At 37.3% G+C, this 13,874-nt stretch overlaps 1 protein-coding gene across 2 annotated transcripts in view; it reads left to right on the forward strand.

Annotated features, from left to right (window-relative positions):
* SYNPR (synaptoporin) overlaps window positions 1-13,874 on the forward strand; it is a 364,043-nt gene that overhangs the window by 225,790 nt on the left and 124,379 nt on the right. The gene's annotated exons all lie outside the window — the stretch shown is intronic.

Consider the following 13,874-nt stretch of genomic DNA (forward strand, 5'->3'; position numbering starts at 1 on the left):
ATCCACTTACCACCTCTCCCTGAGAGGTTTGTGAGTTGTGCCTTCAAACCAGAATTGATTCTCTTCCAAGAAAATGCTGCAAGTGGCCCAGTATTGAGGATTATCAACATAGAGACTTTAATTATACAGTCCTTTTCTCCCTATCTGTATTTTCAATCTTAAGGTCTTCCAAATTCTAAATAGGATTAATGTCACCTCTAACTTCATATTGACTGTGAAATCTTGGCAGATAATATACTTAATAATATTAATATCTAATGTTAATTCTGTGTGTCAGACACTTGCTGTTTACTTGTTAAACTTACTTAGTCATCACAATGACCTTTGAGAGGAGCACAATTGCCATCACCATTTAAAATGAGGAAACAGGCACAGATATGTTTCCTCACATTCCCTTGGCTAGTAAATGAGGGAGTTGGGGTTTGAGCCCACTTGGGGTAAGACCAAGACTCATGTATCTATTTCTATACTTAATTTGGTTGACATAATTCTTTCAACATCTTCAGTCTGAACGATAATACCTTATCTTTGTCTTTGCCTTATGTACAAAATACATACCAGTGCTTGTCCCAAATCAAACATGTTGTGATTCTGACCCATATGCAATATGTATTAATTAAGTTTAATTTTGAAATAATTTGTGCTATAAAACTCCCAAATTCTTGTCACCAAATAACTGGTACAATTTTTTTAAACAACTTGTTTGCAACACAATGTTTGGCATCTTATTAATACACTTTCATTTAATTTAACAAACATGTATTGAGTAATCACCTTGTGCCAGACACTGTGCTAGCTCTGGAATTACAGAGAAAAGTAGAAATTGACCTCAAAAAGCTTCTTAAACATGCAAGTGGAGTGCTTTCCAAAATCTTCCTCAAGGGGCCCTAGATAAGTTAATGTTTCTAAAAAGAAAGGAAAGAAGAAAAGAAGGGAGGGCAAAGGGAAAGGAGGGAGAATTTAAAAATTATATAATCAATTAAGTTTAAAAAAATACTTCCTAGCACTTTGCCATTCTAATGCACATTTTGAATCACCAAGAGAAGCACAGTGTTTCCCAACTGTGTCTGACCACAGAAACCTTTTCTCTCTGAACATCTCAGAGGATTTGTATGTCATGGAACACATCCTTGATATATTGATCTAGGGAACTTTTCCTAATTCAAAACACAAGTGATTTAGTTCATAGGCAATGAATCACAGGGAAGTGGCATTTACACTAAACAGTTTGTACTTAACAGTTTTTTTATATTTTAATCATTGTTCAAGTACAGTTTTCTCCCTTTTACTATCATTCCAGCCCACCCACCCATCCCTCCCCACTTCCCTCCCATTACTTACTTAACAGTTTTTAAGAGTAAAACTGATAAAAGTTGCAAGCCCTCTGCTCAAGTAGATACTCTCCTAACTAATAAGAGAATCCAAAGATCAGGTTAACTACACAAGCAAGTTAAAATAAATCAAGCAAATATTAAGCAAAGGACCCCTGGTAATTTGGTAAGAAGAGGTTTCTGTGCTGCTGAAAATGGGGGTAGGGGTCATTAACACTTTGGAGTTTTGGGTGAACTCCTTGGCTTTAATGGAGAATGGCCAAGCCAATTTGAGCTCACTGATCAACATACAGAATCTAGAATCACAGATAAATATTACCAATGCCTGGGCAGCACAGGTGAGATGCTTAGTGACATTAGTCATGAAATTGTGAGGTCTGCATTGCCTTCTACAATGATTTCCCACCAAGAGGTGTGATAGGAGTAGGTGGCTTGAAAGTCAAACTTTTAAGATATGAAGAACAACAGGTCACTAAACATGAGGTACAAGTCTCTCTGTCTGTCTCTCAAACTGGAAAAGACTAATCAAGAGAACTCTAAAGATAGAAAACCAGTATCTGGGTTGGGGTAGGATGGAGAACAAAGTAACATTTAATTTCTTGCAATCCTGGGCTGTGTAAAGTTTGAAAAAAAAAAAACCTTCAAGAACATAATTTCCAGCTATGGGCTTCATTTTCTTCATTTTCTTCCCAGAACATATTACTTGCCCAATTAAAGGCAACTGAAGAAATGGTATGAAATTGTTTATTGCCATTTACAAGTACAGTGACTCACTCATTTGAAAGAATATTACTTGGGTTCTGAAACATAGATGATCAACCACTGTTTTTTTTAGTAGTAGAACTTTTCATCTATGGCCATACCACCCTGAACATGCCTGATCTCTTCTGATCTGGGAAGCTAAGCAAAGTCAGGCCTGGTTATACTTGGACTGGAGTGAGTAGCATAGCTTTTCTTCTAAACATTACTCTGCTAAGAAGCTCTGTATAGAAAACACATATAAGTCATCGAAAAAGTTGGAGTAGGGGAAGAAAGGGCCTTGAAGCATCCAACTGTTCTTTCTCAGCTCTCTCCCTGCCACACGTATTGCAACCCCCCATGATCTCCTCACCCCTCACCCCATCCCACCCCAGCACTCTGTACCACTCCTACAAAATGTCCTAAGAACCTTAGGTCTCCTAGAAGTAATTTAAAATCACTGTTCTAGAAGAAAGTAAGAAAGCTTTTCCTACTGTGCTTACCACATCTATTTACTGACTGCTGTTCAGGAGCCTAATCACCCCACAGAGTGCATTATAGTTCTATCCTATTAATGCCCATCTAAGAGATGTACATACCATTCTAAAGAGGCTCAGTTTTACTAGAGTTGCATTTTCAATTATACATTTGGATATTTTAAAATGTTGTACCCTTATCTTCTTGGGAAAGATTTGGGTAATAAGTGATGACGTCTAGAATTCATACAGATTATTTTAAAGTCATTAGTTTTAGAAGAAGTTGGATTAGCAAGAAGCTGGTAATGTAAATCATTAAAAAGTTATTTTCTCCCAAAAGTTCACAAACTAATATAAGTGATTTGATTATAATCTTAGAAATAAAATAACAGCATTCAGCAGCTTCTAAGTATTCAGTTTATTGCAAACACAGGGAATATAATAAACTCTCATACCAAGTCATTTGAACAAAAACAAGGACAATAGTCCCCCCTTATACTCAGGGGATGTTTCAAGAACCCCAGTGGATATATGAAATTTTGGATAGTACCAGACCCTATAAATACTATGTTTTTCCTACACGTATATACCTATGTTAAGTTTAATTGATAAATAAGACAGAATAAAAGATTGACAACAATAGCTAACACTAAAGTAGAATGATTATAACAATGTATTGTAATAAAAGTTACGTGAGTTACACTGTACTCACCCTTCTTCTTGTGAAGGTGTAAGATGATAAAGTTCCTATGTGATCAGATGAAGTGAGGTGAATGAGGCATTATTAAGTAAAGAGTGATGAATACAAGCACTGTGACACTACTTCACTTATTCTAATCACTGAGTCATCTACAGTGTGGAAATGCTGGACAAAGTAATGATTCAAATCCTGAGCAGGACAGAGACAGATGGCATGGGATTTCATTGCACTACCTAGAGCAGCACACAATTTAAAACTTATAAATTATTTATTTCTGAAATTTTCCATTTAATATTTTTGACCTTGGTTGACCACAGGTAACTGAAATGTGGAAAGCAAAACTTCAGATAAAATGGGACTGCAGTAGTGTGTAAATGACATAAAAGGAAGTTACTTAACCTTTTTTTTACCAGATTATCAGATGTATTATAGGAGAATGTCAATTTAGAAATGCTAGATAATTTTACAAAATATTCACGTGCTATTTCTGATTGATATCCCAAACTGTGTAACTGCTTTACACCACTGTACATATGTATTTTTGACTCACATCAAAAAGAATATACAGTCAGTGTATATCATTTTACTATGGGAATGAAACATTTGTCACCTGACCTTCCTTCTAATTTGTGGTTAAAATGAGCAAATAATATTTAGCTGTTTTCTCATCTACTAGTATGTACTCATTTGGCAGAAACTTGATAATGGGTGGGAGTTCTGGATTTAATATTTTTAGCACTTTATACACAGAATTGTGAAGTAGAGTTTCTTATTTTAATGAATTAAATATATTTGGAGAAAGCCTACTCCAAAAAATGCCAATGAACAGTTTGCTTTAATACTCAATGCATGGATCCCATAATGTGCCAAATACTGTGCTATCCACTTTCAGTTCCATTATGTTATATAATCATTACAGCACCTCTTTGAAGAATGTTGCTATTATTCTCATTGAGAAGACTGAGCTGAGAGAAATTTGGTCAACATCACATAGAAAATCAAATCCAAATGTTTGTATTTCATATATTCTACTAATTTGAATAAAAACAGAAGAGGTCCCTGTTCAGTCTGTTGGAAGTCAGCATGGTGATCAGGGCAAAAAATTATGATGGAGAAAGTGATAAAGTCAGAAAGGTAGATTTTGGCAAGATTTTAGAAGACTGTGAGTTTCTAAATGATTAATAGGGAGAAATAGTTAAAGATTACAAAAAGGATAAGGGAAATCATTTTGAAATGAAGGGTATAAATTTGGCTTTCATCCTGTACAGTGTGAGGTACTTTTTGTCATGAAGTTTTCTTGTATATCCCATGTAAGGAGAGAGAGATGCAACTGACTGGAGCTCTAAGAGCCACCTTCACACTATGAAATATAATTCCTGGAAGAAGCACAGTGGCCAAGATAGTTGGAAGGACCAGAGGAACATGACAAACTGGACAGAGCCCAGGGTGAGCTAGAGGTGCCCACACTTATGAGAATCGAAGGAGAGGGGAAACTAAGGAGGGCCTAGAGGAGACAAATGGGCAAGAAGTGGGACAACCAGGAGAGTGTAGCCTTTACAGAAAGTAAGAAATCTTCACTAGTGGTACCACTCAATACTTCAAAGAAGTAAAGGAGTGAAAACTAAGAAAAGGCCAGTGTATAGAATTAATGGTGGTTATTAAGGACTTTTGCAAGATATTTCAGCAGGAAGGAAAGCATGCCAGGCTGTTGAATGGGAAATAGAATTAGGTGTTTTTCCTCAGATAAGTAAAATGCAAAATTCTAAGGGCTCTAACCAATCTTACATTAAGCCTGTATGAGATGATTTTTGTGGAGAAAGAGACTAAGTTTCTTAATGACCCTCTTCTGGAGAAGGTGTTCACCTCTGGTTTCCTGAAAGTAATTTGATGACATGATGATAAACTTGTCATCTTGGCTAGACAATAATAAAAATTTCCAGTGTGCAAAAATCTTCCATAATTTGAGAATAACTGAATATAGAGAATAACAGAAGTTTCATAATGAAATATGTATTATTGGGTTGGTCAAAATGGTTGTTTTTCCATAAGATGACTCTAGTAGTACTTAGTTGTCTTTAACTTCATTCAAAACAATTTTGTTAGATTGTATTGTGACTGCTGTCATATTAGAGTGCATTTTTTATAAAAAAACAAAAATTGGTGAATTTTTGTGCAGCCATTTTGATAGCAAAGATGAAAGAAAATATGCAACATTTTTGGCATATCATGCTTTATTATTTCAAAAAAGGTGAAAATGCAATGAAACACACACAAAAAGATTTGTGCAGTGTATGGAGGAGGTGCTGTGACTGATCAAATGTGCCAAAAGTGGTTTGCTAAGTTTCTTGGTACTATTGACATTTTGGCCAAATAATTACTTGCTATAGGGCTTTCTTATGCAGTGGAAGATGTTTAGCAGCACCTCCAGAAGCCAATAGTGGGAGATAGCCAACATACTCCAAATATCCAAATAAAAAAATCATTGGTCAAAATAAAAATATTTCTTTTATTTTATAGAAAAAATTAAATGGACTTTTGGCCAAACCAATATTATGTCATTTCCATTTCTAAAGATCCCATCAATTTCAAATATTCTTGTAGATATGGAACTGGTAATCACTGCTTTAGATAATTAGCTAGATTGCCTTTAATTAATTTATCTTAAAGAAATAACTAGATATATAGAGAAAAGTGTGTGCAAAAGTATTTATTGTTGAATTATTTTAAATCCTACAAAATTAGAAACCAATAAGTGTCCCAAAATAGGGAATCAGTTAAGTAAATTGTATTATATCTATACAAGGAAATTCTAGGCAAGCACTAAAAGTCATTTTCTCCAATAACATTTAAAGATATGTGGAATGCTCTTGCCGTTGTATTAGGTGAAAGAGCAAAATATAAGACTCTGTGTATCTAATGAGTCCAATTTTTTTTTAACCAGCTGGCTGAAGCAGATACTGCCATTGCTGTCCATACTTCCCAGTCCCTCATCATTCATGCTTGCACCTTTTACTGAAAGCCCCTCTGAAAGTTCAGGGGCTTTCTCTAGCCACAGGAACTTGTTTGGTCATTATGCATGTCAGGCTAGAAATGCTGGGGAGTTACGGTCTCCTGTGAAAACCCTTATCCAATGACAAATGTGAGTTGGAAGATAAATATTCCAGCTTATCCACCCCTCATGAATACAAACCTAAGTCATGTTCCATACCATTTTCAAGAGTTACCCAGCAGGGTAACTGCCCTCAGTGGAAAACTGGTCATTAACAAACCTTTTATTACTTTCTCTTCCTTTTCCATCTCAATTCTCTACTGACGTGTTGGTATTTCCAAGAATGGATCCTCCAAAAAAAATTGCACTCAAATTTTGATGTCAAGGTCTGCTTCTGGAAAATTCAACCTAAGACACTAGCATTGCTTGAATTACCACCATTAAAGAAAATGGATGGATGAATGAATGGAAGGGTGGGTAGATGGATGGATGGCTAGATGGATAGATAGATATCCCTATTTTGTCTCACTCTAAATAGTGTTATAGAATAGTGTTCATGGGAAAACCAGCTTGGTTGGAAATTAGTACCTTCCATTTATTATGTCTCTTTGTGGTCTCATATATGAAGCCACAGTTAGTTTTTTCTGTCCATTGTAGCATGTGTGATAGGTCTTTTCCAATTGACAATAACATGTTCTTTCACTGCATTTTCAAATCTTCTGAAACTAGATGGTTGCTCAGATTTTGAAGATATTTCATGGGGCCTTCCTTCAAAATGGATATTGTGTAAGACATAGCTCATAGTTTAAGTCAGTCTATTCCAACTATATTCTTCAAATTTAGTGGCTAAGCATATTAGTCTTTGTCATTAGGATTCCCAAACAACAAAAACTAAACCATATGTGTAGAGATTATGTCATGATCATTTCATCAAAATGTTAACTTATTTCTAGGTGGTGAGATTATGAGTGAATCAAATATTCTTTTTACATTTGTACAGTTTATCCAGATTTTTTAGAGTAAGCTGTTAAGATTTTTTTTACACTGTTAATGTACTGAGGCAACCACAATAGAGCTTGAACTCTGGAATGAAAGTGGCTCAGTGCAAACTCCCTTGGTACTATTACCTACTAGCTTAGCTGTGTGATATTGAGAAATTGCTTACCATTTCTTTTCTTTATCTGTAAAACAGAGACAATGTTAACTATTTCATAGTAGTGTTGTATTAAATGAGCAATATATGCAAAATGCTTAACCCAAGGTCTGGCATTCAGTAAGTTCTCTTTTAATATATTATTTTTACTTACACAATCAAGAAAGGGTAATTAAAATTAAAGACCTAAAAAAATAATATTCTACTTAAATAGCAAAATTACTCTCAAGACAAAAAAAGAACACCCTTTATTATGTTATATTTTACCCAGAATGGGAGCTTCCCAACCTCACTGTCCCAATATGCAAACATTAAAAGGTATGTACATATTTAACTGTCTTACATTTATTAACTTGCTTTTAACCCTTATCTTTAATGCTTCTTTGGGTTGTCCTTGAAGGTATTATTATCAGGCTTATTGTTGTTTTTCTCATTAAACTAATGGGAGAATGAAATCCCCCAAAGTGACAGGATGGAGAACACTCAGTGGCACTAGCATGATCCTTCTGTGGTTGCTTGGAATGAGATGAGAGAATGAAACTCTGAGTCTGATCTTGTGATCCTTGAAACAAAAAATTGAAAGAATGGGCTTCTGTGTTGAAGGAGGGACAAGCTGAGTCTGCTTATCTGGGGGCTGCTGCCCAAAGTTCTCTTCTTTATGATTCAAGCTGCTTGCACTGAGTCAGATTTCCCTTCCACCTGTTTAGAACGTGGGGACAGGTGGAGGCTGATGCTAGGAAAGGTGTGCAGTGTGGGCCATTATCTAATAATGCTGACTCTGTCATGGGGAAAGCAGTTTTTCCTTAAGATCCATGCCATAGAGCAGCGATAGTAAACATTTCTTTAAAAACTTTACCGTCAGGGCCAATTAGGGGAAAATAAAAATGTTAAGGGCTGCAATTTTGTATGCCTTGTGTTAAATGCTCCATTTGCAAATTATATTAGAGCAATTTGTTTATTGTTTCTCATAACCAAAGAAATGATACTCTTTTTGGCTAAAATTTTAGAAACTTCATTACTACAGTATATTATTTTAATGTCATGCCTTAAAATAAATTTTATGTGTGATGAGACCTGGTGATTCTGTGAAACAGAGAGGTAAGGAGATCTGAAGGTGGTATAGTCAAAGCGGTAATGGTGGAATTCTAGTCAAATCTCTGGCTTCAAATGTAAGCTCTGCCACCAAGCTGATGAGCAAATCATAACCCCTCCAGGTTTAACTTTTCTTATTGTAAGAAGTGAACAAACTGACAGTAACCAGAGGGGAGATTGGAGGAAGATAACAGGGGAAAGAAGGGAAAGGGTCATAAAGGAGTATATGTAAAGGACCCATGGACAAAGCCAAAGTGGGGAAGGATGGAGGCTGGGAGGTGGGGGTGGGTGGGGCAGGGGAAAGTTGTGGTGGGAAAATGGAGACAATTGTATTTGAACAACAATAAAAAAGTGATAAAGAAAATAATAACTCTTTCCTCAACATATGGTTGTGGCCATTCAGTTATATAAGTCATATAAGTTAATTGTGTACCACAGGGTCTGGCACACATCAAGTATTCACTCAGTTGTATTATCCTGATGGTTGATATTATTAATATAAGCTAGTACAAGGAGCTGGCACCACAGTATGGCTGTAGACCAAAGACAAGGACAGCCTTATTTGGAAATCTCTGCAGTGAAGAAAGGAGAACTGTAATTTGTAGGGAATGTCTGCAGAGATCATAGAAAATGGGGCAAAATTGCTGCTGGCATGGAAAAAAAGTAATGTATGATGAATTAATCTATTTTACCTCACTCCACTGTTCCCCACCCAATATATGTAACTACTAGTTTAGAACTATTTTGTTTCAACACTCCAAAAGAAGAGTGGTAGTAGAGTATTAGATAGAGAGATGTCTTGGTTTGGGCTCTCCCAGAAGCACACCCTGAGACAAACATCTAATTTTCTTGACAAGTGACCCCTGGAAGCACCAGTAAGGTATGGGAAGTGAGACAGGGAAGGAAAGAAAGCCAAAGAAAGAGTGGATTAATGGGCAAGGTACCACTGTGGTCAACTGGGGCAACCAAGAGTTCTTGACACTGTGGATAATGTGCTTCAGAGGAATTCTATTAGGCATGTGATGAAGCTGGGATAATTATCTACCTACTCCTGTTGGCCATCGGTCAAAGCTGCATCTACAGGTGTTAACTCCCTGGCACTTGGTCTGCATGCAGACCAAGCATGTGCTTGCAGCCCAAGAAAGCCTTTGGGCAGAGACTTTGAATGCTTACATTAGAAGACCATCATTATATACAAAACTGCTGAGTGCCAGAGTGACATGGGTGGTCAGCTGATGGTCTCCCCAATACAATGGGAAGACTCTTTAATCATCTTTCCTACATCTGTGAATGACCCCCTGTTGGATCATTTATTCATTCTCTCAAATATTTATTGAGCACCTACAGTGTAAAAAGCCCTGAATTATGTAAGCACTTGATTTCTATTGGTTGATAAAGAGGACATGGCCTCTTCCCTTTTGAAATTTATAATCACATGGGGATGGGAGAAAGACAGTTACATACACACACATATACTCACAGTAGTGGTTATTTCTAAGCAGAGAGTGAACATTGTTCAAAGATGGCAAATAAGTTTGTTGGGAGTGGTGAGGGTTAAAGGTCACCCAGTTATAGAAAATGCTCTAGTAGGGCCTCCCTAAGGAGGTGACATTTAAGCCAGTCAAAAGTGAAGAAGAAAGAATGTCCTAAGCAAAGGGAATGGCATGGGCAATGTTGAGAAGACATTAAGAAGATCAAGGGACCAGTGGGAAGAGCCTTAGACCAACTGGCTGGGGAAAATCTCTCTGCTGGGGTGACATTGAAGTACAGGCCTACAAGAAATAAGAGAGAGGGAGAGGGAAAGAGTGGGCACCTTACAGATAACAGAGTAGTATATTGCAGGGAGAGGAGAGAACAGGTACAGAGGTCTGATGTCCAAGTCTGGGGACATTGCCTCTATCAGTCAAGGGTTCATGATAGGTGGTTCAGTTTCTTAAAGTAATATAGAGAAGGACCTAGGTAGACAAAGCTTGATGATTAGAAAGGGGACCGAGATGCAATCCAGAAGTTAGCAACTGTGGAAACCCATAAAGCCTAAAGTATTTACTACCCAATCCTTAGAAAAAATAATTTCACTGACTCATGAGCAAGAGGAATAAAGAGAAGTGGTCTCATCAGAGCACAAGATGGGGCCTGTGTAGTAGAAGCAGGGACCATGAAAAAAGGAGGCTTCCAGAAGGAGTAAGAACAATGGACGATGTAGCCACTACTGGAGACGCTGCCCAAAACGATAAGAGAAAGGGAGAAATACCCTGGCTTCTCCTTCACTCCTGTTTTCCAGTCTCACAACAATGTTGCATTGGGTAAACCTACCTGAAAAGCAGTTGTTAAGGAAATCAGGCTCCAGAGATGCAGAGCAGAGAAGGAGAGGGGCAAAGCATGGAATTGAAAACAAATAAGCAATGACCAGCAGAGTTCCTCTCTGAACTTCAGTTTCCTAATCTACAAAATGAGAAAACTGAATTGAAGCTTTCTTAAGAGAGAATTAGACCTCTAATTATATGGAAATAGAAATACATAGATTTCTTTTTCAGGGGAACAGTTGTACTTGACCTTGGACAGAAAGGCTGATAGTGCTCGAACCACTGCTACTTTAGAGAGAACAGAAGGAAGTATAAAAATGCAACAGAATTACTTAAACAGAATTACTTTCAACTTCATGGGGCTTCTTCTAATATTTGGTCTATTTAGGTAAAATCTGAACAGGCCCTTAAAGACCAGGATTGGGGCACTTATTGAAAATGACTGTAGGTTACATAACCAAGGTTGTTATTTCTGTTGCATTCCCATTGGGAGGTGGCAAGTGGCAGAGATTAAATCAGTGTATGCTAAGTGAGGTTTTTATGTAGTTCTCTAGCACACTGTGTAAAATTTTACAGAGCAGTCATGGGTGAGTGGGTGGGCAGAACCTCATTGTTTGGGGAACTCAACACCACAGAAGAATGCAAATGTTGCTTTTTTCAAAATTATAAAAATTCATTCTTCCTTATATATCCATATCTGTACCTATATCTATCATCTATATCTGTATCATCTATCTATATCTCTTATATATCTATATATAATCTTCCTTATATATGTTTTCATTTTTACAGTGAGGGTGTGGGAGAGAGAAAGAATGAGAGAGACTGACTTTGAGTTGCCTAGAAAAGGACAGAAGGATGTGGTTTTATTAACAGTCCAGGAATGTCATAAGGAAGGATCCCACTCACACCCACATGTATGTACTTTTCCTTGAAACTGTTAGGTGTCTGATCCTCAGTCCTATTAACCACCACCTCTGTTTCCTTCTCTTCTGGGGCCAGAGAAATGTTAGAACATTCTTTGTGTCCCATGGAGCTATCAAGCAGGTGGTTAACAGTCACATGATAAATTGCACAAGGTCAAGCTGGTGTCACCTGAGTGACAGAGGCCTGTGTTCCCTCTCTTTTCCCACCTGAACCATTCCTGAGAGAATAGCATTTTGTCAGCCAAGAGGTGGATCTAATTCTCTAGGGGCCATAGGCCATACAAAAAGGAGGCAAGTGCTCATGCTGCCTCGCTTGCCAGATGCTCCAGTCAGAACTGAAAAGTCTCATAGCCTGGGATTCAAGAAGTGACAACTGCAAGGCTGGGATTCACATTCCAAAGTCCCCTTCCAGGGTACAGCTGTGGGTATTCAGAGGCCTGAACCTGAATGAGGACTTTAGACTCTATACTAGTGTGATACCTGCATTTGTATCACATTGAAAGCTTGTTAAAAATGGGGAGGCCAAGATCCTACCCCAGACCTACCCAGTCAGCATTACTGCCCTGGGGCCCAAGATTGGCACTTACTAAAATCCCCAAATGATGCTTAGACACATAGAAGTTGGAAATCTACTGACCTAAGGAGAAATAAGTAGAATTTCAACCTGCAATTATCCAGTATTTTGTTTTAACATTGATGGATTTTAAAAAATATATTTGAGATTACATTTTTGTTTAAGCAAACACTTGTCTTATTTATTATACTTAACATGATAAAATAAAAAAAGAGAAGAATGTGAATAGTAAATGGATGTTTGTTTTCTGTTATTCTAAAATTTTCTGTTGGGGCATATATTACTCTTAGAGTTGAAAACAATAAATGGCAAAAAAGCAAATAGTAATTTAAATTTGGTAGAATGACAAACCTACAGCAATTCTACTAACCTTCCCCTAACTCATAATGTGCTTTATAGCATGTCTCCCAAAAAATGTGAAAGTGGTAGTTGCCTTCCCTCCCACCCCCAGGCCAAGTGGAAATAAGGGTAGAAACCAGAAAGTGAGATGATATGTTGATTTTTTAATTGTGTGTGTGTGTAATGATTAACAATTATTGATATGGTCATTATCCTTTTGTCACAACAACACTGTACTAGGCAGAAGCAGAGTATTTTTATTTCTCTTTACACAGATCAGCACACAGAGACTTAAACTTTACTCAAAGTCATACAGCTAATAAACCCCAAACCTGGAAACCTACCTAAATCTTCTGACTTCCATGGGTGTCTCGATGAAGTTGTTTGCTATCACCCCAAACTGTCTTCTAACAATGATGATAACAATGAAGAAGATGATGATGATTGTAATCATCAAATAAAACCCACCATTTATTGATCATTTTACCATGTACAAAGAAGTGTGCAAGCATACCACACATTATTATATCATAACATTCCTGTGAGACAACATCCCATGAAATAACTTCTCTGAACTCCACTTGACAGTGAGGAAACTAAGGCTCATGGAGGTTGAATGCCTTGCCCAAATTCATGCATCTAGCAAATGGCAATTCTGGACTTTTAATATCTGATCCTGGCTAAGACCAACCTCTCCATAATTACACTGGAAAGAGGAGCAGTGTGTCTTTAAGTTGATGAACCCCCACAATTACAGAGACTCCTTCTGTCATCTCCTAAGATTTATAGCCTGCTCTCTACAGACAGGCAGACTGGGCAGGCAAGAGGGATTTAGGGAATGGTTCTCAGGGACATTGTATTCCTTAAAACTCAGAATTGCTTTTCCAGTTGATTTCCCAAGTCCAGCAATAACTGTGAAGGAAAAATAATTCCAGCCTGGATCTGTTACAATTGCCCTCTTTTTCCTATTTGCAGCTGGCCAGAATTTGAAATAAACTTTGAAAGCCTCTATGCAAAAGTAGCAGTTGTCTCCTGAGGCTAAATGTTAAGGAGTAACATAAATGGCACTGTTTTCTAAGAATAAAGTTACTCCAAAGGGTTTAGTGCTACAAAAGATTCTCATTTCCCTGGCAAAGGGGTGGATTGCAGGAGAAGCAGGCGTTGAGGAGTCAAGAGGTCTCAGATACTAATCAGGAGACTTGATTAGAAAGATCTTTAGTTTAGTTGCTCAAGTCTAGCACTGAGATACCAGA

Source organism: Phyllostomus hastatus, unplaced genomic scaffold, assembly GCF_019186645.2.
Source record: "Phyllostomus hastatus isolate PE091 unplaced genomic scaffold, TTU_PhHast_1.1 phas_contig_16, whole genome shotgun sequence".
Classification (NCBI taxonomy): domain Eukaryota; kingdom Metazoa; phylum Chordata; class Mammalia; order Chiroptera; family Phyllostomidae; genus Phyllostomus; species Phyllostomus hastatus.